At 38.5% G+C, this 24,084-nt stretch overlaps 1 protein-coding gene across 5 annotated transcripts in view; it reads right to left on the bottom strand.

Moving 5' to 3' along the window:
* The window catches only part of INO80 (INO80 complex ATPase subunit), a 144,608-nt gene extending 120,770 nt beyond the window's left edge, over positions 1 to 23,838 (bottom strand). For all 5 annotated transcript variants that reach the window (XR_008417115.1, XR_008417113.1, XR_008417114.1 and 2 more), the window contains exon 1: positions 23,595 to 23,838. The gene's annotated coding sequence lies outside the window, so the exon portion shown is untranslated. The remainder of the gene's footprint in view (positions 1 to 23,594) is intronic.
* Between the last annotated feature and the right edge of the window lie 246 nt (positions 23,839 to 24,084).

Genomic DNA, 24,084 nt, shown 5'->3' with positions numbered 1-24,084 from the left:
CTGGTTAAAATATGTAATACTACAGGGGCACTTGGGTGGCTCAGTCAGTTGAGCATCTGCCCCTTGATTTCAGTTCCGGTCATGATCTCACAGTTCGTGGGTTCGAGCCCTGCATCGGACTCTGTGCTGACACTGCGGAGCCTGCTTGGGATTCTCTGTCTCTCTTTCTCTCTGCCCCTTCACCACTTGCACTCTCTCTCCCTCAAAAGAAACATTTTTTTTTTTAAAGTAAAATACTATAACCACTATAGAAAACAGTTGGGCACTTTCTTAAAATTTTAAACACAGAGCTACCCATATGACCTAGCACTTCTACTCCTAGTTATTTACTCAAGAAAAATAAAACCACGTGTCCACCCACAGCTTTTAATGTGAACATTCAGTGGCATTATTCCTAATAGTCAAAAAGCAAAACAATCCAAATGTTTATCAACCAGTGAATAAACAAAATACATATCCACACAATGGAGTATTATCAGCAATAAAAAGGAATAAACAATTGATACATACAACAACATGAATGGACCTCAAAAACATTATGCTGAGTTAAGAAAAAAAAAAAAGGCCAGACAGAAAAGACCACATATTATAGAATTCCACTTACATGAAATATCCACCAAAGGAAATCTATGGAGTCTGGAAGTACATTAGTGGTTGGCTGTGTATGCAAAAGGAGACTAACTGCAAATGGATATGAGACTTCTTTTTTAGGGAAAGTGGAAATGTGCTAAACACATGCTGTATTGTTGGTTATACAATTCTGTAAGTTTGTTTAAAATCAATGAACTATACATTTAAATGAGGTAAATTTCATATGTAAAATAGCAGTCTTTGTTAACACAAAGAGAAAAGAATGTTAAAAGTTCTTTTTTATAAGGCTTTAATAGGTTCTACTTTTCATTGTGGGAACTAACATGCACCCACTGCAAAAGATTTCAAGGAAACGCTTTTAAAAATACAGCAAAATTCTCCAAGAGAATATATGTAATTCATCTTGATGTACATACATATAAATTAAAGTATATAAAATTCCTAATTGGCCTCTTCCTAAGGTTTTACTAAAAAATAAGTGATCTCATTGTGTCTGGCTAGCTCAGTCGTTGAAACATGTGACTCTTGATCTCGGAATTGTGAGCTGGAGCCCCACATTGGGTACAGAGATAACTTAAAAATAAAATCTTTAAAAAAAATAACTGACCTTATGTATTTATTTTGGCTGATAATAAAAATGGTCCTAATTAAGGAGGTTTGCAAGTATGACTACAAAGTAATACTGGGTGATTCAAAAAGAACTATTTTCAAATATAATTCCTCAGTAACTAAGCTGTACACGAACAAGAAGTCAAAACCAATTTGTCCAAGAAAGACCAAAGTTACTTCTATTACAATGCTCAATAATATGTGGCCCCATGTGACTCCCAGTATGCATCAATCCTGTAGTCTGATTCTCCCAGTATGACTTTGTAAAATATCACCACTGATGGCAGAAATATCAAGCATGATGCCCTCTCTTATTTCCACAAGTCTAAAAAAGAGAAGTTGCTACAAGTATGAAGTTTCTGACATATCTCCACAAGAAGTAGTCTTATCATGATACCTGGAAAGTAAGGGAATATTTTTAAAGTGTTCAATTAGATTCCTTTTATTGTGGTAAAATATACATAACCTAAAATTTATCACTTTAATCATTTTTAAGTGTTCAGTGGCATTAAGTACATTCACAGAGTGGTGCCAATCATCCATGAACACCATCCTCCATTAGTTTTTAATCGCCTTTAAGATTGGTAGCCTCTCTATTCAACCCAAATGCCTTGGCCATCTGTTAAAAGGGGCTTCTCTGAGGCACCTGGCTTGCTCAGTCAGTAGAGCTTGCAACTCCTGATGTCAGGGTTGTTAAGTTCAAGCCCCACACTGGGTACAGCAATTACTTAAAACTAAAATCTGGGGGTAAAAAAAAGCAGCTGCTTCTCTAATAACCTATACTTTCATCTCCTACATTTGTCTCTTATTCTCCACAAGGAAACAACAGGGCCATGCTAACCTGACCCACCAGCTGTTATCCAACTTCAACAGAGCACAAGACATTTCTCAACAACCGTTTAACCCACCTCTTATCAATTGTTTCTCATTCTCTACAAAGACTATTGCAGTTTCTCTCCTCCTCAAAATTATAAACTCATTCTCTCTTTCTTGGAAGGGCTTGAGGAGCAAATCTCTCCAATCTTTTCTATTCCACTGTAGTTCATTCTTTTCTGTACTTTTTCCTTGTAGTATTTGAGTCACAAATAAAAGCCGCAAAAAAAGACTGTCAGTCTACATTTGTTAACTCTTCAGTCAAGGTGACTCTACATACTGATGCACAGACAGGACTACTTCATTATGTCATCCACTGTGGGTCATGCCCATGCAGTCACATTTTAAAATACATACAATACACATATTATTATAAGTTACTTTATTTTTTTCCAATGTAGTATAATTGGAGCATTATACTGCCTTTTAAATTTATATACACATAGGTGCGCCTGGGTGGCTCAGTCGGTTAAGCGCCCAACTTTGGCTCAGGTCATGATCTCATGGTTCATGAGTTCGAGCCCCATATTGGGCTCCGTGCTGACAGCTCAGAGCCTGGAGCCTGCTTCGGATTCTGTGTCTCCCTCTCTCTGCCCCTCCCCTGCTCATGCTCTGTCTCTCTCTGTCTCTCAAAAATAAATAAATGTTAAAAATTTTTTTAATTTATATTTACATATAAATTTATATATACTTTTATATAAAATATTATCTGAAGATTTCATTTCAGGATAGAAAAGAGAATACTATAAAGCATTTTCATAAAAAGGGAGAGTTGGGTCTGAAAAGGATGAAAGACCCACTCTCTCTGATAAAGCACTATTTATCAAAATGGATAAACAAAAGTCAATATTGTTGGCTAACACTTACTTCTGGATACTCTCCAGGTCTCTGACAACCTCTTGGACTAATCCTTCCTTCCCTCCTTAATGGAAACTTTATTCTATATGTGGAGTCTACTACAGTTCTGTCATCTATCCTTATCCTTTAGAAAATCTCACCTACTTCCAAATTTGGATTAATACCGCTGATTTGGATTAGAAAATCTCACCTAATTCCAAATTTGGATTAAATGGCTGACTTTCTAGCTTCCATCTTACAAAGTACACAATCCACATTTCTAGATGCTTGTTGGATTCTATCCTTGATATACCACTGAACCCTTCAAACTCAAAACTTCTCATCTGCCCCTATACCAGCTAGTTCATCTGTCTTTCCTATTTATACAACAGTTAGCTATTCAGACTCAAAATCTGTCAATCATTTTTACATCACTCTCGACTTCTCTGTTTACAATCTCCATGTCTACTTAATTCTTCTCTAGGGATGATGTCTGGAATCTGTCCTTGTTTTCATTTAGGTTCTTATCATCTCACACCTAGATTACTGCTTCCTAATTTGGCATCCCACCTCCAGGTTCTTCTCGCTCTAATCCATCCTCACAGCAACTGCCAGATTAGTATTCCCAAAACATTGCTCTGATTATGTTGTTATCCCTCAACAGCTTTCCAAAATTCAATAAAGTCTAAATTCCTCTGCCTGAAATTCAAAGACCTTTATCATCTGGCTCCAACTTACCTTTCCAATTTAATTTTTTACTACCCTCTTACACTCCAGACAAGTTAAGAATACCCTGAAGATGTCTCTTAACTTCCCGTCAGACCCATCCCAATCTTCAAGTGTTCTTTAAAATTTATCTGACCACATACTGCCATTTCAAAGACTGAAAGGACTATTAATATATGCTGTTAGAGCCAATTCACCATTGATTGGCCTGCTTCATACCCTGAACTCTGGCTCTTTAAACCTGGTTATCCTCCAACTGGACTCTGATCATACTTCACAAGCCCTGACTACAGTTTGATATCCATGGTAAAGTGTCTACTCCTAAATCATGCTCACATACATCATATTTCCTCACCTGTGTACCCATGTGTGATCCCAGAATGACTGCTTTGCACTAGTTACTGCAATGCCTTTATGGAAGCTGCCTTGCCTTTGTCCTACAAATTATGTTTCTGTAGGAAAAGTCTTACCAAGTTGAACCAAAATCCTTCAAAGACAAAATGAAATATCTCATTGCAGGAAACACTCATAGATTATTCCCAAGTAAGACTATTCTCTCTTCTCCGAAGTTCTAAATGGTTGAAAGCCTGGCACTTACATGATATTACAGTCTACTTACTGTATACATGCATGCCTTATTTCTCTTCCTAAACTATAAACTATTTGAGCAAATAGTCCCTATCTCATGAATCTATTTTGGTTCTAGTATTTACAAATGACCACATTAATTTGCTTTTTCATGCAAATTAAAAATCAAAGGCCAAAGCTACAAAACTCTAGTTCTTTTTGTTGTTGTTATTTATTTATTGAGCAGGAAAGCATGTGTGAGCGGGAAGGGGGAGAGAGAGAGGGAGAGAGAATCTCAAGCAGGCTCTGCGCTGAGAGCATGTAGCCTGACACAGGGCTCAAACTCACAAACTGTTAGATCATGACTGGAGACGAAATCAAGAACTGGATGCTTAGCCAACTGAGCCACCCAGGAGCCCCCAAAACTCTATTTCTGCTACATTCTACATAAAGATCATCTATAGTCCATGACCATGTGAGGCCTCTACTCCATCCTGGACACATGACTTGGGGGATGAAACCTTGAATAAAACAAATGAAAAGATACGAAAGTAGTCAAGTAATAGAAAGTTAAGCAGAATGGGTTCAAATATTCATTATCCACACTTGCTGAACAGGAGAATGCATGTACTAAAAATCTTTCAGGCAATTCCACACAAAAATAATCTCAGACAAGAGAGGTTGATAAGAGGTAAGAGGTAAGAGGAGAGCAAGGTGTTACCGCCAGACAAGAATCTGAAGGATACCTGCACCAAATGCCAATGCTAACCAGAGGACAGGATTTTTATCTTCTCCCAAATGATAAGCCTGACAAAGATAACTACTTGGAGAGAAAGTCACCCTATCTCTAGATGGAGATGAGCTAAGAAGCACTGTTCAAATGATAGCCTAAACAGCTTTTAGTTTGGTTTAAAAATTTTTTCTTTCAATTTTTAAAGAGAGAAGAGTTGGCTTTTTACCTTTTTGTCTAACAGCAATGGTAAGAACGTGATATATAATGACCACTTCATAAAGTACTACAAACTGCAATGATGGCCATTAACAATTATTTGTCTTAAGACCTACCCATTTAAACTTTGCATGCTCAAATCTATTTTCACCTCTGATTTCCTCTTTATAGACCATGCCCAAAATTGGTTTCATACCAATCATTTGCAGAAGCACTTCCCAAGTTTGCCTCTCTGAATACTAGGATCAAGATTTTGGAGCACCTGGCTGGCTCAGTCAGTACAGTGCACGATTCTTGATCTCAGGGTTGGAAGTTTGAACTGCATGGTGGGTACAGAGATCACTTAAAAATAAAATCTTTAGCAGTGTCTGGGTGGCTGTCAGTTGAGTGTCCGACTTCAGTTCAGGTCATGATCTCTCTGTTCATGGATTTGAACCCTGCATGGGCTCTGCACTGACAGCAGGGAGCCTGCCTGGGATTCTCCCTCTCTCTTTGTCCCTCCCCCACTCACACTCTATCTCTCCCAAAATAAAACGAACTTAAAAAAAAATATATAATAAAAAAATTTTAAATAAAGTCTTTAAAAAATATATTAAATGTCCATTAATACTGAAAATATTAAAGCATTAAAGTTAGGCCTAAGACTTTTTAGTCTTCAATATGCTAATGTGCTCATAATCTCTCTCTAAAAGGCATTCCAAACTTATTTGACTTTTTTAGCAAAATACCAATCAAAATAGCTCAAAGAAGACTAGATAGGGCATCAATGATTCAGTCAAATATCTAAATAAAGAGTTCAATTATATCTGCCTTTAAGAAGTAATTCCTAAATTTACCAAAACTAATACAGAAAAGGCCAAATAAAGTTATAATTCTTAGGAACAGAACTATAGCTATGAAGCATTTGCAGGACTAAAGACAGCCTGTAGGTTAACAGGCTGTAGCTTATACAAAAGGCCAAACATTAAGGGAACAAAATAACTGAATTTCCCACCTCAGCTCCCCTATAACTCAGACACTCTATAGCCCAAACTAGTTGTGACTGAAAGTGATCTACTGCATCAGATCCACAGGTTATACTGATAATTTGTAGGACTATGGCACAAATAGCAGGACCAGGCCAAGTAAATGAACTTCGTATTATTTTCATAAATGGAAATAAGACCAAAAAGAAGTGAGATATAATTTTCATATGAACATTAAGAGTAACATTTCATTCACTCAGGCATTCAATTGCTGAACTCTAAAGTGCAATGTAGAAAAAGTTGTTTCCTTCAGAATTCAGTTTAATAGAAGAGATAAGACTCAAATAACAATAAAAAATACACTTGGGAAGTCACTTAAAAGATATACAGATAATGTGCCACTGGAGTTTAGGAAAAAAATGATTATTTGTTGAGTGTTAGATCACGTTAAGTGTCACAATAAATTTGTCTCCAACTATAAATTCTTGGGAAGAAGAGTCCTTTATTCTGAGGTGGATAGTTTTCCTAAAAATTTGGAAGTTAAAATATCTTTATTGTAAGCCATAATGGTGATATTAGTGTTTTGTTTTGTTAAATGTCCTTACTTAGAAAAAAAGAAAAAAAAAAAGGGACAGCATATCTGTCAGTCCCTAAAATTATTTGGAAATTTTACTGGACCAGGAAATCCAAATTGCTAGGAACCAATCACTGGCTTAGCTAGTTGACCTCTGACAAGTGGGACATACAGACTCACTTCTGGGCTCTGCCTTCCGACAGTCATGACTTTCAGCTAATGCACTCTGGTGGGTTTCAGGCTCCCTATTCCAAATGTGGGGAGACTTGTCCTGGCCTAAGCTCTGCCCAGGAATGTTTTAAGGACACATTTTAAGAAACTAAAGACCTTTAGGAAAGGAGGAGTTTGATAAATATACGATATTGTGGCTCCTTTATAAAAAAACAAAACAAAACCAAAAAAAAGGTGGGGGTGCGTGGGTGGCTCAATCAGTTAAGCATCTGACTCTTGATTTCAGCTCAGGTCATGATCTCACTGCTACTGAGTTCAAGCCATGTGTCAGACTCTGCACTTATAGCATGCAGCCTGCTTGGGATTCTCTCTTTCCCTCTCTCCCTGCCCATCCCTTCAACTCAAAATAAATAAACTTAAAAAAAAAAAAAAAGGAATGTGTCACTCCTGACTGTATTAGTCATTAGTTATAAATATCTATATCTTTGATGAGGAAACAGCAGATTAAGATATGGAAGATTCTGAGGCACCTGGGTGGCTCAGTCGGTTAAGCGTCTGACTTTGGCTCAGGTCAGGATCTTGTGGTTGGAGAGGTCAAGCCCCTTGTGGGGCTCTGTGCAGACAGCTCAGAGCCTGGAGCCTGCTTTGGATTATGTGTTTCCCTCACTCTCTTCCCCTCCCCCGCTCCTACTTTATCTCTCTCTCAAAAATAAATAAATATTTAAAACAAAAAATTTTTTTTTAAGATATGGAAGATCCTTCTAAGTATTTCCAACCAACAGAACAGAAAATGAGTAATTTGACAATCATATAAAATTTAATACTTCCAACTTCCCACCAAAAACAAAAAACAAAAAAAAACAAAAAACAACCAGGTCAAATGGCTCCAATGGTGAATTGTATCAAACATTTATATGTTTTTTTATTACTATCAATTAGTATCAATGCTTCACAAACTCTTCCCGATCACAGAAGAGTAAAGGACAATTGCCATGTCACTCTATGTGGCCAGCACTACCCTGATTCCAAAGCCACCCAAAGACATAAGAAAACTACAGACTAATATCCCTTATAGAAACAAAAATCTTCAATAAAATATTGACAAATGATTCTAGCAACATATAAAAAGGATTACACATAATTAACAAGTAGAATTTATCCTACAAATGCAAGGTTTGTGTAACATTTACACATCAACCAATGCAGTATATACCACATTAATAGAACAAAGTATAAAAGCCACCTAAGCATTTCAATTAACACAGAAAAATGATGTGACAGAAGCCAATACCATTTCAAAATAAAAACACTCAATAAATTAGAGATAGAAGGAACTCTCTCAATCTGATAAAAGGCACTTACAAAATGCTCACATCATTCTAATGTGAAAGAATGCTATCTCCCTTAAAATCAGGAATAAGACAAGATTGCCTACTCTCACAACTCATATTCAAAACTGTACTTAAAAATAAAATTAGGGGTGCCTGGGTGGCTCAGTCAGTTAAGCATCCGACTTCAGCTCAGGTCGTGATCTTACGGTTCGTGGGTTCAAGCCCCTCATCAGGCTCTGTGCTGACAGCTCGGAGCCTGCAGCCTGCTTCAGATTCGGTGTCTACCTCTCTCTGCCCCTTCCCCATTTGGGCTCTGTATCTGCCTCTCAAAAATAAATAAAACATTAAAAAATATTTTTAATAAAGTAAAAATCAAATTAAATAAATAAATAAAATTCTACTTAAAGTTCTACCCAGAGCAATTAGGAAAACAAAACAAAACAAATAGCATCCAGCCTGGAAAGAAGCAAAACTATTATTTATAGATGACCTGGGGGCACCTGGGTGACTCAGTCACTTGGGCTTCCCACTTCAGCAAAGATCATGATCTCACAGTTTGTGGGTTCGGGCCCCACATCGGACTCTGCTGACAGCTCAGCCTGGAGCCTGCTTCGGATTCTGTGTCTCCCTCTCTCTCTATCCCTACCCTACTCATGTTCTCTCTCTCTCTATCTTTCAAAAATAAAATAAACATTAAAAAAATTTATAGATGACCTGATCTTATCTAAATAGATAATCCTAAGAAATGCACTAAAATATTATTATAACAAGCTCAGTAATCGTATAATGTACAAGATCAATATACAAAAATCAATAATATTTCTATATACTAGCATTCAACAATTTGAAAATAAAATAAAGAAAATAATTCTATTTACAACAGCATCAAAAAGAACAAAATACAAAAGTGCCTGGTTGGCTTGGACAGTAAAGCATCCGACTCTTGATCTCAAGGTTGTGAGTTTGAGCCCAATGTTGATTGTAGAGATTACTTAAAAATAAAATCTTTAAAAATACTAAAACAAACAAAAAAAAAGCAAAACAAAAAAGCCAAAATACTTTGGAATAAATTCAACCAAAGAACTACAAGACTTATATATATACTGAAAACAAGACATTATTGAAAAAAATTAAAGAACTACATAAATGAAAAGATATCCCATGGTTCTTGGATCAAACGATTTGATATTTTGAAGATGGTAATGTATCTAGATTAAATATAACACCTATCAAAATCCAAGCTGGCTCTTTTGCAGAAATAGATAAGCTGATCCTAAAATTCATATGGAAATACAAGGGACCTAAGATAGTCAAAACAATTTTGACAATAAAGAACAAAGCTGGAGGGCTCATATTCCCAATTTCAAAACTTACTACATAGCTGCAATAGTAAGATTTATGGTATGACATAAGGCTAGACATACAGATCAATGCAACAGAATTGAGAGTCCAGAAATAAACCCTTACATTAAGAGTTAACTGATTACAAACAAGGCTGTCAGGATAATTCAATGGGAAAACAACAGCCTTTTCAACAAATGATGCTATGATTAGAAAAGTCACATGCACAAAAATGAATTTGGATCTCTTTACACACAAAAATTAACCCGGGAGAGATCACAGAAGGAAAACATAGGGATAAATCTTCATAACCCTGAATGAGGTAATGGTTTCTTAGATATTCTACAATAGCAAAAGCAACAAAAGGAAAAAAAGATAAACGGGATTTCATCAAAATTAACTTTAGTGCTATAAACAAAACTATTAAGAAACTGAAAACCCACAAATGGGAGAAAAGATTTCCAAATTATGTATCAGCTGAGGGAGTGATATCCCAAATACGTATTTTCATAGACTCTGTGCATTAGTACAGGCATCCACACTGTGAACCAGCGGGAACTATTCTGGTCCTAAGACTTCCAGCTGCTTCTGGTATTGCATATGATTCCTTACTTACCAAACAAATGAGAAGATAATGTAGAAAGATCTAGGGTTAAGAACAGTCACAATGAGACATAACCAACTAAGAGAAATGGGGATTACTTAGTTTGCTCCTTTTAGAATATATTAAATTGTTGCTTCCCATAAAATACTAGAGAGTTAGGAAAGACATTCTTGTTTATTTTATCAGTAAGGGATACTAGTTAAGCACAGCATATGTTATGGGAGCTTTTAGTATCTACCTTAGACTGGGACTGGAGGAGCACAAAAAAATACTTTTAAGGGACATGGCTAGAAATTGGATCCTAACTGACTGTAAAAGAGAACATGTACTAGGATCTTTTGGAGTAATTCTGGATGGGCTTGGAACTTCTCAGACTTCCATGAGAATCCTGATTAAGGTTATGACATTTGTGTGAGAGGGAATTTGTATTTTTATTTGGCATGGAGTTGCAAATGGGGCCCTTAAGCCTGATTACATATTACAGTATTTGCAATGCCTTCTACAGACTGATTTTTTTTTTAATATTCTTGTAAACTGATAAACAATAAAACCAAGGAATGATTAACAATTTTAGAAGTTTTTAATTTTCATGAAGTCACTTTATCAATATTTTCTTTTATGGTTAGTGCTTTTTGTTTCCTAAGAAATTTTTACCTACTCCAAGGTGACAAAGATTTTTTTTTTAATTTTAGAGAGAGTGTGGGAGAGGGGCAGAGAGAGAGACAGAGAATCTTAAACAGGCTCCACGCTTAAATTGGGTTACTTGTTGGGGTGTGGTGACTCAGCTGGTTGAGCGTCTGACTTCAGCTCAGGTCATGATCTCAAGGCTTGTGTGTTCGAGCCTCACAGCAGGCTCTGTGCTGACAGCTCAGAGCCTGAAGCCTGCTTCTGATTCTGTGTCTTCCACTCTCTCTGCCCCTCCCCTGCCTGTGCTTTGTCTCTCTCTCAAAAATAAATAAGCATTTAAAAAATTTTTTTTAATTTAGGTTACTTGCCATTTTATTACTGAGTTTTTAGAGTTAAAATGTGTGGATGCCTGTACTAATGCACAAAGTCTATGAAAACTGCTCCTCTTTGGTTTCCTTTTTTAAAAGCCACAAACAAGTAAAATTGACAAAGTTAGCAAAATATCAAGAAATACAGGAGGGGAAATAATTCAAATACCAAAAGAGAAAACATAAGTCTGCACAGGATAAATATTGATAAGAAACTGAATGAAATTCTCATTTAAATCATTTTTTACCTATCCAGTAAAATTTGTATCAATCCATTAAGCTGAAATAAAGGTTCCAAGTGACTATTGTGCTAAATCAAAACTATTAAAATATCTTTCAGCAATTCTGCAAAAAAATAATTGGTAAAAAAAAGTTTTTCATGAACATTTTGAGAAAGAGTAATCTGGTTTTGTAGGGTAGTCATTTCCTGCCCACCATATTATACAATTCAACAAAAAATAAGCTCAATGGCTCAACTGAAAAACATTTCTGCATTCACTAAAATGTTTCAGTGAAATGTTCCAGTTAATCGTAACCATTAAAAAAGCTCTTGGAGAGCCCGGGTGGCTCAGTCAGTTGAGCGTTGGACTTCGGCTCAGGTCATGATCTCACGGTCCCTGAGTTCCAGACCCGCGTCCGGCTCTGTGCTGACAGCTCGGAGCCTGGAGTCTGCTTCAGATTCTGTGTCTCCCTCTCTCTCTCTGACCCAACCCTGTTCATGCTCTGTCTCTGTCTCAAAAATAAACATTTATATAAAACAAACAAACAAACAAACAAACTCTCAAAACCAGCCTCAGTTGAAAGCAAAAACTCTAGTTACAGAATGATGGGAAGAGAGGACGAGGGACCTACACTGAATAAGAGCACACTAGCATGGGGGGCTTTTCTGTCTCAGATGCTTTCCTAATACTAGCCCATTTAATCCTCACAGTAATTCAAATCTTATTCTCATTTTAATATTTTTTTACTTTTTAAGTTCATTTTTGACACAAAGTGTGAGTGGGGGAGGGGCAGAGAGAGAGGAAGAGAGAGAATCCCAAGCAGCCTCCACACTGTCGGCACAGAGCCCAACTCCGGCCTCAAACCCACAACCCAAGAGATCATGACCTGAGCCAAAGTAGACGCTTAATCAACTGAGCCACTCACACTCCCCAAAACTTATTCTCATTTTAGTTAAGCCAAGTAATTTGCCCAAGCTAGAATAAGAACTCAGATCTATTATTGGTTAACACCAAATTCCCAACTCTTTACCACCAGACTGCTATAACAAAAACAAAGAAAAGAAGCCTCGTGATTTGGGTGACCATACCTCCCAGCTGGTTTGCCCAAGACAGAAGTTCATGCCTACTGTTTGTCCCTAAGCAAAATTACTAATAATCCCTCTCCTTTCACTTTCACAAGTATCCACCTTTGAACAATAAATTTTTAGTCACCCTAACACATGGTAGATGAGAAGTAAATCAATCACAGAGCAATCTTTTAAATAAAATTCTAGTTGAACCAAAACTTTCCTTTCAGACCATCAAATATTCACTAAGAGGTTATCATATACCAGAAAATGAATGAGAAGACTTGTCCTCAAGGAACAGAGGCAGACAGAGCCCTCTACAAGCAGGCCAGAAACAATCTGCTCAAAGGGATCACTGCAAGAGCCTGAGAACAGTCTAGCAATTTAACAAGCCCAGAGTTTACCCAAAGCACAAAGTTTCAGAAATAATTAACACCTGCATTTTAAACTTTTTTTGTAAAGAGGGAGAGAGCATGAGCAGGGTGAGGGGCAGAGGGAGGGAGAGAATCATAAGCAGGCTCCACACTCAGCACAGAGAAAACGTGGGGCTTGATCCCACAACCCTAGGATCATGACCTGAGTCGAAATCAAGAGTCAGTCAACTGACTGAGCCACCCAAGCGCCCAACACCTCCATTTTAAATAGAATGAAAAACCCCTGGCCAAAAAAGGAAAGACCTTTCATAAATCTCTAAAAAGACAAAGAGAAAATATTTTGGCCTACCCCACAGGTCTAGTGTAAGAAAAAATGCTTACCCACATTTTCCCTTTCCTAGTGTTCTTCATTAATGAAATTGGACTACTATTATGCCAAAATGAAGTATGTTACCAAAAATAAAAAATTTAAAATGCATTTGATTTCTTCTAGAAAAGTATGATTTCAACTTCCTAGAAGAGTATCTTCACCAAGATAGGGAATAAACACCTTATCAGAATGGAAAAAAAAAAAAAAAAAAAAACAAACGCCTATTACTGCAACTGCCTCTATGGAGTTCCATAGTATAAATAATAGAATCTTTAGTCAAACAAGCTCAACCCCCACTTATTAAGCATTTAGGGTTTATATATTACTAAATCAAAAAATCCAAAAGGGAGGAAATGTTTCCTGAGGTATCGAATGGACCTTTCCACATGGTAACTTAAAAATTTTTTTTCTGGGGTGCCTGGGTGGCTCAGTCGGTTGAGTGTCCCACTTCAGCTCAGGTCATGATCTCACGGTTTGTGAGTTTGAGCCCCGCATCGGGCTCTGCGCTGACAGCTCAGAGACTGGAGCCTATTCCGATTCCGTGTCTCATTCTCTCTCTGCCCCACCCCTAAACATGCTCTGTCTCTCTCTGTCTTAACAAAAGTAAATAAAACATTAAAAAAAAAATTTTTTTTTCTAATGTTTATTTTCAGAGAGAGAGAAAGAGAGAGAGGATCCAAAGCACGCTCCACGCTGACAGCAGAGAGCCCAATACAGAGCTCAAACTCAGGAACTATGAGATCATGAACTGAGCTGAAGTCAGATGCTTAACTGACTGAGTCCCTCAGGAGTCCCATTCTTTTTTTCTTCTAGTGAAAAACACCCAATCTGAACTAATAACATTCATCACATTAAAAATTTGAAAACAGGGGCACCTGGGTGGCTTAGTCAGTTGAGTGTCCGACTCTTGATTTCAGCTCAGATCATGATCTGACAGTTCATGTGTTCGAGCCCTGTGTCAGGCTCTATGCTAACAGCACAAAGCCTGCTTGGGATTCTCTCCCTCCCTCTCTCATTCTCTGCCCCTCCCCCCCAAAATAAATAAACTCAAAAACAATTTTTTTGAAAACAAAACTGAAGAGATCTTACTGAAGAACCAGTGATTTCAACAACTTTTACAGTTAGATTCATGAAGACACTTACCTATTCCAGAAATGACATAGATGAGAAAAAAGATGCTTCCATATGAGAGAAATTAAAGGACAGAGATCGACAACCCAGAAATCTTAACAAACTCAGTTCGTTCCTCAGCAAAGGGAAGACAGCATTAGCTTAATAGTTACTCGTGAAAAAGAGGGATCCCTCACAAAGTGCTGGGAAAATTTAGCTATCAATTCCATACAGTTAATTCTTCATTATCATAGGAGAGATGGTAAAAAGTCATTATTGAGAATAAAAAGTAAAAGACATCCAGGGGTGCCTGGGTGGCTCAGTCGGTTGAGCGTCTGACTTTGGCTCAGGTCATGATCTCACAGTTTGTGAGTTCGAGGCCCATGTCGGGCTCTGTGCTGACAGCTCAGAGCCTGGAGCCTGGAGCCTCCTTCGGATTCTGTGTCTCCCTCTCTCTCTGCCCCTCCCTAGCTTGTGCTCTGTCTCTCAAAAACAAATAAACGTAAAAAAAAAAAAATTTTTTTTAAGAGACATCGTCCATAAACAGCCAATATTTCCAAAATTCACAATATTTAGTTTTCTTATACTAAAAGTCAATTTTCATTTTGGAAGTGACACACTAACAGAGAAATTCTGTGGAGCTATGTTCTCCAAAGAAACCTGAGAAACCTAAGTTCGGGTAATTCATCTTAGGGACAAACATCTGTAAATAAGCACGAGTTGAACTATATACTAAATTATAAATTAATCTTGCTTTTCAACCGTTAAACATTTAAGTCACTTAGGTGTGTAATGATTTCATTAACACTAAATACATTTACTCTCACTCTCTTCATTATACAGTCATTATACAGTATACACAGTCACTATACAGTCTACAGTCAATTAGAACAAGGTAGGTATGTTTACATCAAACTATGTGCTCAATAAAACACTTGTTAAATTGAAGTTAGACTTTTTCCTCTCTTCAACAGAAGCCTGGGGGGGTGGGAAGGGAGACTTAATTACAAACAATTCCAAGTGAGATTCCAAATTTTCTGACCTTGTATCAAATACTACTGTAACAAAGAGGCTATATACACATTCTTTTGAGAGCTATGTGCCAAATATTTTATACATACATGCACTTTATATTTGCATGAATTCATTTAATCCTTTTATGACACAGGCACTATTATAACTTCCATTTTACACAGCCAGAAGTGGCAGAGCCAGGTCTGAAATCCAAGAAGTCTGACTCCAAAGTCTCACATACTTAAACTCCAGTATTGTCGCAAGGACCTCAAGCAAACCAGAGGCTCCTGGGGCATAAAAATATGTTAATGGAGTATTCTAAAAGCAGGATATTCATTTATTCATTTAGTTACAACATTACAGACTTGGAAATATTGATTTTATATTATGAGTTATAATCCAATGCTGCTTTGTTTACTTTGCTGCTCAAATCGTACCAGTTTTGACCATTGAGAGTTCTCAGCAGGCTCCCGTGCTCCTCTGACTTATCCTTATCATGCAATTGTATTGTTGTGGTGATGGGTGTTAGAGTACTTCCCTACTTTCTGGCACTACAAGATGTTCCAGGCTCATCTTGTATATTTCCTGCCCAGTCCTATAATCAGTCATTTCTCCAAGGAGCTCTTGTTCCTTGTATTAAATAACGACATTATTCACAATTGATCTATGGAGTCAATGCAATTCCAATTAAAATACCAATTAAAATTTTGGGGCACCTAGTTGGCTCAGTCAGTTAAGCATCCAACTTCAGCTCAGGTTATGATCTCATGGTTCAAGAGTTTAAGCTCCTGTCTGTTGTCAGCACAGAACCTGCTTCAGATCCTGTTTTCCTCTCTCTGCCCTTCCCCCACTTGTTCTCGTTCTCTCTCTCTCTCTCTCTCTCTCCCTCTCCCTCAAAAATAAACTTTTTAAAAAAACGGTATTGGAAATGAAGATCTAGGTACTAGGTGTTGCTACTGGGTTTCCTTCAACCTTCTCAGCGGACACAGCACAGAAATATATGTGGGTATAAATCCAAGCATGTATACATACACATACATGACTATTACAATATGTAACCATCTGTGTTAAGCTAAAAATATGAGTTCATGCTGATGTCCCCAACTCCAATCTATTACCACATGAATCATTCTAGCCTCCGTCCCTTGCTTATCTGTAAATTCACACTCTAACAGTGAGAAGAAACCTGTCTCCTGCCATCCATTTAGTTAATTGTTCAATTGCAATATACATGTATATCAGTATCAGAATTAACCTGCACCTTCATGGGATACAACTTTTATCAATTAGACTACAGTGCTTATGTGCAATTCCTTTTGTCTTAGATTCCACTCACTTCCAAGTTTACTTAGGTCAGCACCTCCCTTCCATTTTCAGTGAGGCCGTTTCATATATTTCTAACACAATTAAATTCTCTTGTCACAGTCTGCACTCCTTCCTGGGATCTCTCTACCTCCAAAATGATTTTTGTTTTATTTGTACACATTAAAGTTTACTTTGCGCTGTAAAGCCCTATGGGATTTGAAAAATGCATAATGTCATGTATCCACCATTACAGTATCCAAAATAATAGTTTTATCAAGCAGCACTTTAACTACCGGGGCACCTGGCTGGCTTAGTCAGAATATGCACCTGCTGTCAGGGTAGTGAGTTCAAGCCCCACACAGGATATGGAGCCTACTTTAAAAATAAATTACAAAGTACTACAATCTTCTAAGGAAGCAGCATGGTTGGGCAGAGAAGTTGAAGTCAAAAACTGTAAGTTTAATGCTATCAACAAGCCACAGATAGACTTTAGGACTATCAGCTACCCCCTCAAGGTTCCAACAGCTTCATTATAAAATGAGGAGTTCACTGAGATGATAATAATATATAACATTTATAGGGGCACCTGGGTGGCTCAGTCGGGTTAAGCGTCCAACTTCAGCTCAGGTCATGATCTTGTGGTTTCGGGTTCGAGCCCCGCATCAGGCTCTGTGCTGACAGCTCAGAGCCTGGAGCTGCTTCGGATTCTGTGTCTCCCTCTCTCTCTCTGCCCCTCCCCACTCACACGCTGTCTCTCTCTGCCCCTCCCCACTCACACGCTATCTCTATCTCAAAAATAAATAAAAATTTAAAAAGTTTTTTAATAAAAAGTAATAATATATAACATTTATTAACACTATGTGTCAAGGATGGTGCTAAGCACTTAACAGGTTATCTTATTTATTTCTAAGAACAATATCAAGTAGATACTATTATTATCCCCATTTAATAGATGGCATTAGGCTTTATACTAACTTGCACAAGATCTCCTAGCCAGAGTTGTAAAGACTCTAGAGCAGGAGTCAGGACAGTATGGCTTGCATATCAAATCCAGCCCACTGCCCTTTTCTTATTCCTGATAGATAAGAATGTTTTTTACATTTTTAAATAAGTGAGGGAAGAAAATCATTATTTCATGACACATGAAAATTCTATGAAATTAAAATGTCAGTGCCCATAAATGAAGGGCAGAGTTGAACAGCTCCAACAGAGAAGGTATGACCAGCAAAGCATATGATTTATTTGACCCTTTACAGAAAAACTTTCCTGAACCCTACCCCAGAGCCTGGTCTTCTGTTATATTCTAAGAATGATTCTAAAAAAGGCAAACTATTACTAACATTAGAATAACATGCAGGACAGAAATATTTTAGACCCTGAACTAAAATATGTCATGTTGCAAAATACCACATCTCTGAGTTATCTTAAATATTGACATCTAGTGGTATTCATTACATAAACACAAAGGTTAATGCATTGTAACTATTTTCTTTATTGGTGTATTTTTTCCCTGCCTTATCTTAAAAAAGATTTGAGACTCTTCCTACTCAAAAAAGTTCTGATTTCAACACTTTACAAACTAAAATTTTAGATTAAGCTAATTAAACTGTCAAAAAAGAATGTTACTTGTAATTACAGCTAACATTTGTGGAGAAACTATGTGCCAGAGACCATTCTAAGCAATTTACTCATTTATTTCTCACAATTACCCTCTATGAAGCAGGTACTATTACTCTCCTAATTTAACAGATGAAGACAGTGAGGCTTAAATAGCTTTCCAGAGATCATACAGTTAATAAGAGAGTTAAAATTCGAACTCAGGTTATCTGGCTCTAGGATCTAGAAGGGGCTCGGTATAATATACTGCCACTGGATTACAACGCTTCTGTTAACAAGGTAGAACAGGGCCTTTAAACATATGAAAAGAATGTATTTTTTTTAAAAAAAGACAAAAAAACTACTACTAATTCCTATCAACAACTCAAAAGAAATATTTAGGTTTATACTTACCCATGGCACCTAGAGTTTGCATAACCCTGTGTTTATCTTTGCAGAGCCCCTCTGTGCTCTCCACACATATACATACAAGTGGATTAATTCTCTTGTACATCCCCAGAATCTACCACAGTCCCTTGAGTGTGGCAGATGCTCAACAAATTGTTGGGAAAATCAAAAAGCACTCATTAGGTGTTCAATGAATATTTATCTAATGAACAAAATAAGGAGTTACATAAACCATTAGGTACAAGCATCATCAAATGGCTTGCTGACCTGAAATGAACTAGGACTGGATCATAAAAGTCTCTGGCTTTATAACCATAACATTGTGTCTGGTTTGTTCTTGAACCTTAACCATCTTCCTTGCTAGTAAGTTTCATAAACAAACCACTCATTATACACCTGTCAAACAATATTCATCCTTCAAACTGATTCTAATTTTCCAGGATTATAATGCATGTTTTTATCTAATTCAATTTAACCATAGTCCATCCCAGTCTTCATCATTTCAATATGGAGTCAAATTTCTTTATCTTCACATGTAAGCCCTACCATTGCCTTCATCATTTATACTGCCATTTTCTGGAAACTTCCCTCCTGTTTATTTTGACATTTTATTTTTCAGTAATCTCTAAACCCAATGTGGGACTTGAACTCACGACCCTGAGATCAAGAGTCACATGTTCCTCCAACTGGGCCAGTTAGGCACCCCTTAATTTATTATTTCTTGAAGTGCAGCAATTGAAATCCATTCTATAGTCTAAGAGTAGACGTAACTGTGGTTTTGTACCAAGATAACACAGTCCGTTTATTTTTTCATGTCTTTCCAGGGAATGACTAACATTTTGTCGGCCTTTCTGACAACACTCAGGCAACATTCTCAGGAATAAACTGAGCACCTGAACATCCTTTTTACCATATTGATGTTTACTAGCCATTTCTCTGTTCTTGCACAAAACTGTGAAAGATTTATCCTGTTTATTCTACTTAGCTACTAACCTCTTACACAAAAGAGCTAGCTGTCACATACAAACCCAAAGGTACCTTATTTGTTCTTTTACAAGAATATCCTTAGTACCATTATCAAAAGATGACTCTATACTTGAATAAGCAGAGACAATCCCATATACCATACAGGTTGTTCCTACTACATAGTTTCCTTTCTCCCAAATCAAAACTAAATGTGTATCATAGGGGATCATAGGGAAGCCAGGGTGGTTCAGTCAGTTGAGTGTCCGACTCTTGATTTTGGCTCAGGTCACAGTATCACAGTTCGTGGATTCAAGCCCCAAGTCAGGCTCCACACTGACAGCATGGAGGAGCCTGCTTGGGATTCTCTCTCTTTCTCTCTGTCCCTCCCGTGTTTGTGCTCATGCTCACTCTCTCTCAAAATAAATAAACTTAAAAAAAAATTTTTTTAAATGAATGTATGGGGCACCTGGGTGGCTCAGTGGGTTAAGAGTCCAATTTCGGCTCAGGTCATGATCTCACAGTTCGTGAGTTCCAGTCCCGCATCAGGCTCTGTGCTGATACCTCAGAGACTGAAGCCTGCTTAGGACTGTGTCTCCCTCTCTCTTTGTCCCTCCCCCACTGGTGCATATGCTCTCTCTCTCAAAAATAAATAAACATTAAAAAAATTTTTTTGAATAAATATATGTCATAGCTTTTGGCGTATTTCCTCACAGACAAAAATAAACCAACATTCATCAATATGCTGTCTTACAGTTAACATGTCATTTAATCTCAGAAGTGAAAATTATTATTCCCATTTTACAGATAAGGAGAACTGAAACTCAAAAATGTTGAGTAGCTTACCCAGTGGTTAAGTGGGACTCAAACCCAAATCTTTTAGTCTAAAAACAATGTCTTTCCATCACATTACCAGGTTTCCCCTTAGCTAAACTATCACTTGCTTTTCCCATAAGAAGTCATGTTCTTGAGAATATGAATTTAAGAGTCCGCATCCTACTTCTTGTTATGGAAACCACTGGTTTGCCCCACATGAAATCACTTATCTATGCATCCAGGCCTCTCTAAGACAAAGGCTTTCTTAAACTAGGGTCCATAAACTTGGATGGGGAAAAATTCACATTCTTATTTTTGCTAAAATGTAACTGAAAATAGCATTTCTTTCATTTCTGAATGTAAGCAGCACACCCCAACTTTTACTATTTGTTTCAGTAATAAAAAGCGTATTTCTTACATCATAAATACATGAACTATATTTTATACATTTAAATGTCATATTCTGAGAAGGTGTTCACAGGTTTTTTTAGACTGCAAAGGGGTCCAGGGCACATAAAAAATATTAAGAACCCTGCTCAATAGACTGTCACGCAGGCTGTCAAATCCTTGGGCAGTGAAGGTTTATAAAATCACGTCACACAGTTGATTCACAGTCTTTTAGTCCCTTAAAAATATGAATAGCATTTAGTTCCAATGATTTATTTACTTTTACTTTTTTTAAATGTTTATTTGTTTTTGAGAGAGAGAGAGTGGAGGACAGAGGATCCAAAGTGGACTCTGTGCTGACAAGAGTGAGCCCAACACGGGGCTTGAACCCCCAACCGCAAGATCATGACCTGAGCTGGTTGGACACTCAACCAACTGAAACAGCCAGGCACTCCCCCAATGATTTTTTAATATCTGTCAATTACATTTATAATTACTGATCTCCTACTTCTGACCTAACATATATGGAAATCTCTCTTATGTATTTATTAAATCCAGGCATTATACTTTGTGATCTTTTCAACCCTAACAAACCTACCACATCATGATTAGCAAGTGAATCGAATGCTTCTATAAGTGAATTTCTAACTTAATGTAAGCCATAGTCTGAATGTTTGTGACCCTCTCCCAACCATCATATGTTTAAATCCTAACTCCAAAGATGATAGTATTAGGTGGGACCAGAGCCCTCAAGATTAGGATTAGTACCCATAATAGGTATTTAGTATTACCAACTCTTCTCATTCTCTGTATGCTACGGCCTATCATGTCAAAATGTTTATGCTTAAGATTCAACTTTAAAACTTGCCAACTTTAAAACGTCATTTTCCCACACAAATTCAATTTCCTATTAAACCTATCCCATTCTGAACTCTCGAAAATTCACTGTACCCCAGCACTTACATTTTGTGTGAACTTGTATATTGACACGTTAAACCTCGAAGCCAGTTTTAATCTTCTTGAGGGCAGCAAGATGTCTATTATTGCCTCTCTAGCCCCATGTCTACACAAGCAACAGCGGTCAAAAGCTGTTATGATACCTTTCCTTGGTAGTACCATGACAAACTCTTATTACATGAAATCATAACACCATAGCTTATTGTCTGTTGCTTAGACTCAATCAGATGTTCACCTTGATGTACTCAAAACTGTTTTTTATCAGTCATAAGCTTTTCTAATCACGTTTGTGCTCTTTACAGTTACCTATTAAAAGACACGGATCTTTGAAAATTAGTTTGGATTCTTCTGAAACAAAATAAAGAGGAAAAGAACACAGTAAACTAAAATAACAGAATTTAACCCTTAAAAACACAAATTTACTTTATTATCTAGTAAGGTATGTGACTTTTACCACATTTAATAACCTCAAATTGTTGATTTATAGGAAGAGCTTGAGAATTTCAAGCATAAAACACAAGGGGAATGGATTATTACTGGCAGCAAAAGGGAACAAAGTCCTGATACATGCTACCACATGGATGAACATTGAGAGCATGTTAAGTGAAAGAAGCCACTCACAAAGAGACACATACTGTATGATTCCCTTTATACCCAGTATCCAGAATAGACAAATCTACAAAGACAGAAAATACATTAGTGGCTCCTAAGGGCTACGGGAAGGGTTGATGGGGTAGTGACTACTAAGGTGGCTTTTTGGGGTGATGAATTACATAGAGTTGAAAGATGTACAATTAACTCTGAATATATTAAAAATCACAGAAGTGTACACTTAAAAAGCTTGAGTCTTTTGGTATGTGAATTATATTGCAATAAAGCTGTTGCCTGAAAATAAAACGCCACCACTAGCAAACCAGAATGAAAACCTCCTTGGGAAAGGCAATCATGAAAGTCACTGACTGGAAAAGTAAGCTGTTACCTGTGATTTTAGCAAAGTCAACCTCGTAATTTTCTCCCATTCCTCCCAACAAGTAACCTGCTAATTCCATTTCCCATTCCTACCAACAAGTACCCGAACATAAAACTAGGCAGTGTATGTATGAATCAAAGAATTTGCGAACAGTTGGCTGCAAACTAAAATAGTGAGTGCATTCTTAGGCTCTATCACTCCTAAACTGTAGGGGGCTTCCACCCTCGCTGATTACGGAAGTAGTAGTTTTCTTCAGCTAGCTCAAGAAGGAATGTCAAAATAGGATGACACTTGCCTGGACACCGTACAAAAGCCTGGACACCCTACAAAAGGACACACAATGGGTATCCCCTACGCACTCCTAAGTATGTGCACGTGTTAGGCTGTCCCCACCTAACACCAACAAGCAGCACGCACCATTCACCCACATCCCAACTTGCTCCCCATAAACTGACACACTATCAAGCTCTTAGATCTCATTTGTTTAAGAGGACAGATAAAGACCTCACGGAGTCCCCACTCGAGCCTAGCCCCCGCCCTGACCCACCCCACCCCCAAACCCACACACGTGTTAGCCCGACACCGCCCCACCGGGTCCCACGTGCACCTGGTCTAACACACTCCCCACGTGTGGGCGCCCCACGGGCTTCCTCGGCTATCTGAGGTCACCGCGTGACCCCAGGCCTCTAGAGGTATAAAAGGGGGAAGGACGAGGCCCAGGTCCCTGAGGTCCCAACACTACGGGGAGTGTCCACACCCATCCTCCCTATTAACCCCAACAAATCCAAGGGCCGGGGGCGACGGCCCCTTTAAGACGCGGCCCAGTCGTCGCCCGCAGAGAGGGGCGCAACGGGGCCTACACAAATCCCCCTCCGTTCGCCCGCCCACGTCAAGTCGCCTCACCTCGGGCCGCCGGGCCCCGCCGCCGCGGCGGCGGCGGAGGGGGGGCGGGGTGCGGGCGGGGTCCGAAGGGGGGGGTCGCCCCGCCGACGGTGGAGCCGCGGTTCGCTCTCTGAGGCTGTGGGACGGTGACTGCGTTGGGCGTGGACGCTCCTAGCTCGCTCCCTCGGCGGCTCCTGGGACCCCAAGATGGCGGCGGCGCTGAGGCGGCTGCGGGCGCTGGGCCGGCGGCGGCGGCGGCCACTTTCACTCACTGAGAGGAGCGGAGCAGGGACACGGGGAGCCATGGCGGGGGGGAGGAGAGGCGCCATAGCCAGGCCAGAACAATCGAGCCGCTACTCAGCTAGCTTACCCCCGCCCCGCCCACGCTCACTGTTCTTCGCCAGCCCGTGGCCTCTCGCAGTGCCGCTGCCGTCGGCCTCGTGCAGCTCGCACCCCGCCGCCGCCGCCTGACGCCCAGAGCGGACTGGGGTTCGGGGGGAGACCCTGATCC

The sequence above is a fragment of the Panthera pardus genome, unplaced genomic scaffold (assembly GCF_024362965.1).
Source record: "Panthera pardus isolate Hobbes unplaced genomic scaffold, ASM2436296v1 HiC_scaffold_24, whole genome shotgun sequence".
NCBI lineage: Eukaryota > Metazoa > Chordata > Mammalia > Carnivora > Felidae > Panthera > Panthera pardus.
Note: the sequence above shows the minus strand (reverse complement) of the source record. Positions and strands in the feature narration are given on the sequence as shown.